Below are 3925 nucleotides of genomic sequence, written 5' to 3' on the forward strand. Positions count from 1 at the left end.
TCATGCCTTATTATATCTGCGTATTGAGATCATGTCGTGTAGGACACACACACACACACACAAACAAACAAACAAATATGACAGGCATAAAGACTGTGTGGTGTGGTATGGGAAATGCATTTGGTTGTCGAGTTCCGAGATACATGTATGTTTATGTATTCCTAGATAAGAAATAGTACAATCCTTAGAATTGGAGGAGATCTGTGAGAACTCTCCGTCTAATGGATGTTTTGCGTAGATTGAAGATTCTATTAAAAATTGCCGTAATATTATCATTTTTGTAAATTCACATGTATAGTGCAAGATGTCAAGTTAACAAAGTTATGTAAATATTATATATATATTATATTTCATATTTAAGTCAGAGTAATGAGATATGATATGACAAAGTCATGATCAGTACTCACCAAAAAGTTTTGCTGAAGAGTATTTGAGATGAATATTGTGATTCAGTGATGATGCTGAATCTTTTTTTGTCACCATGCTTCGTTTGCAAGTATTTTATTTTATTTTATTATATTTATTTAGCTGCATGTTGCAAAAAAGAAACTCATAGTGGAAGAGAGAAACACATTTTAGTTCTTTTAATGAAGCAGAGAACATTGATGTACACTTCCTGTTGTACCAAGCATCACAGACGTCTGACAAATAATACCAGATAATTACTCTACTAAGAGTATGAGTTATAAGAAACTTCTAAGTTTAAGGAATGTTGGCAGTATGGATACTTAATGTTCAATGTGATGTAAAATTTCAAGGGAAGGAAATATGGTATGTGAACAGGCTAAGAAGATGTCTTTTCCAGTTAAAGCTCTCAATGAAATAATGTCTCTTTTTTATATATGTTTTTATTTCTTTACTCCTTTGTTTGGGAGACATCACAATTTCTTTCTCTTTTATCAGTGTTCTGTGGCATATATGTATACTGACCCATCAGATGACATCACCCACCTGGATGGGGAGGGGCAAGGTTGCACTATCAATGGTACAAATCTTTGTTTTTACAGGAAAAGGCAGTAAATACTCCATAGCTAACATCATGAATACAGATACATTTCCCTTCTGATCACAACACACTGATGTCTTACCATGATGTAGTTCAAACAGGTTTAGGAGCTTTAACCTGTTTAAGACTAGTCGAAATATACTGGGACAAATGTCTATGAGAAACATGTGTTGTAACAAACTTTGCTTGTTCTTAACAGCCCTGGTTAAGCTTTTCTACCACTACCTGCTGATGTTTTCTTTTACTTTTTGTGACTATTCTTACTGTCCCTCGTCCTGACCTTGTCATCCCTTGTATTGTAAATTCCCTGTGATACTGAAAATTAGCTCCTTTTTCTGTGTGAGAATGATCTTGTTTCAAAGCTTTTAACAGTTTATTTCTCATGGTTTTATTAATCCTTTCTTCTTTTCTTATCCTGCTCCGTGCTGAGCAGAACACTTAGATCTAGTTTAGTTTCAAAGTGGAAAATGTGGAATGCATAGAGAGATACCAGTAGGGTAGCAGTTTCTTTGATGGATGCTTCAGCTTTTTCTCTCTGGGAAAAATTCTGCCGGAGAGTATCCCCTGATGCTGAAGAATTATCTTCAAGGCAGTATGGAAGAATATGGGATAGCAAAAAGGTTCAGGTGATGCTGTACAGTAATTCCAAAGAACTGGAAGCGTTGTATGTTCTGTGAAATCAGACTGAATTATAGCTTCTACCACATTATGTATCCTTCTGTAATTGTCCACACACTCAGTCTGTTATTCCATAAGAATGAGTTTTTAAATGTCATATACCTTCAAGACAAGATCTGTCATTAAATAAGGGTGATGTGATATTTCATATCCATATTAATCTTACCATTTTGTTGTTTTTGATTCGCATCACATTCAGTAAACATTACCAGTGTGACAATCAGATGTCTTGATCATACTTGGTCTTGATGCTTGCCCACAACTGTAAACTGAGAATTATACATGGAATATGCAGCAATGTAGGCCAGACTCTGCCTGTCCTGTGACCACATAGGATTTTTCACTAATACTTCTATCTATCTTATCTTGTTAGCTTAGGCAGTATACACAAAGCTTATTTATTAACCTTTGCACTAGTGTTCTGTAATTGAACATAAACTACCCCCTGGTATTTCAAATATTCTTCTGCAGAAGTTGGATGATCGTAGGGTGAAGATGTTGGACTGCTACTGGTGAGGTCATGAGTTCAAATCTTAGACCTGGGGGGCATTTCATGAAGCATTTTGTCCGACAAAGTTGTCGGACAAATTTGCTCTCAGCCAATCAGATGCAAGCATTTCAGTAACTTGTAACAATTTGTCAGAAAAATATCCGACCAAAATGCTTCATGAAATGCCCCCCTGATTCCACACTGCATCAGTCCTTTGGTTTCTCATTGGGTCTGTAGCTACAGGTGGGTGTTACCATGGTAACCTGTAGGAGGGCTGTCTCTCATCCAGGGTGTGTCATGTGACATTGGTCAGCTGTGTGTCACAGGAACCAGTGTCGCCCCCAGCGTTCTGGTCCTATGTAGGATTCTCCCAGACATCAATTGTAGGAGAATATAATTTTCTAATCTTCATAATGATGGCATATATTTAAACAATGAAACAAATAATATCAAAAATAAATCTTTCTTCTAATTTCATTAGTCTTGGGACAAAACAACAAGATTATACACAAAGTACAGTATTATCACATTGTATAACACGAGGATTTCAACAGACTTTATTCCCTGCTGATCTCATAAAGATTGTCTGACCAATACTTTTAGAGAATACCCAAGGAAGCAAAATATCTGTACCCACTGATCGAGTGATGCCTTCTTTCTGGTGATTTTCATTTTGTTTGTTTATACTGATGTTATGTTATCTTATGTCATGTATCTCATGTGCTAAGCACATATTCTTCATTATGTCTTTCATATGATTTTCAATTGCATTATGTTGAGACAAAAGTCACATCTTGCCAAACATTTTTCTTTAATACATTATATTCATTTTTGTCAGATTGAGCAATACTCACTAGGTAGAGACATAGGTCCAGTTATGATTTCATTCCTCAATGATTTTGATATTCATGTACATGCCTGTTTGTGATTTATCTGTTTGCGATGATCTGTTTGTGATTGTCTGTGTGTGATTATCTGTTTGATCTTGTATTCTGTTTGTGATTATTTGTTTGTGATTATACGTGGATGTCTTTGTGTGAAGTCTGTTATTGTCTTTGTGTGATTGTTCATTATTGTTTTTGTGTGATTGTTCTTGTGGTTGTTGTGTTTTTGATTGTCTGCTTTCCCCCTCTCAGTGCAGAAATAGAAAAGAGGTTGAGTGCATCTTTGATGCTCTTCCGGGAATGGTTAGCTTTGAGAGCTTGACTTATATCTGATAACAGTATTAAATATATGTAACAGAACCACTGAATTTACTTATCATCACATATTATCACTTCTCAGTTTCTCATGACAGGTTGAGATAGAGGTAAATGTGGATCTTGGTGTCAGGCAAGTTGCAAGACAGGTTGATGTCATGTGATTTTTGTTTTCTCTAGTCATTGGGTACCCTGCTTCATGTTGAGTCTAACGGTGTCAATGTGAACAGGGCAGTCTTGAAGCCCTTATCATCATCAATGTTCAGACATTTCCCATGGCTGGAGTACATCTCTTGGAGTTCCTTTCTCCCTTCTCTTTAAATACAATGATTCCCTGTCAGTACAGTATGTTTGGTCAAATGCAAAGTTTGGCAGTGTCTGAAGAGAGGTCTTTGGTAACATCATGTGAATATAGTCCTTGAAAGGACTGTTGGTTGGTGACAAAAGAACCTAGAGCTCTAGAGGAGGGTGGAGGAGGGAAGAGAGATAGGGAGAGTGTAAGGAAGGCATATATAGTAACAGTCAAAGTGCAGTGGTGAGCTGTGAGTGAAG

The sequence above is a fragment of the Diadema antillarum genome, unplaced genomic scaffold (genome assembly GCF_040938485.1).
Source record: "Diadema antillarum isolate AM-2024a unplaced genomic scaffold, OU_Dant_1.0 seq00001558_RagTag, whole genome shotgun sequence".
In the NCBI taxonomy this organism is placed as follows: domain Eukaryota; kingdom Metazoa; phylum Echinodermata; class Echinoidea; order Diadematoida; family Diadematidae; genus Diadema; species Diadema antillarum.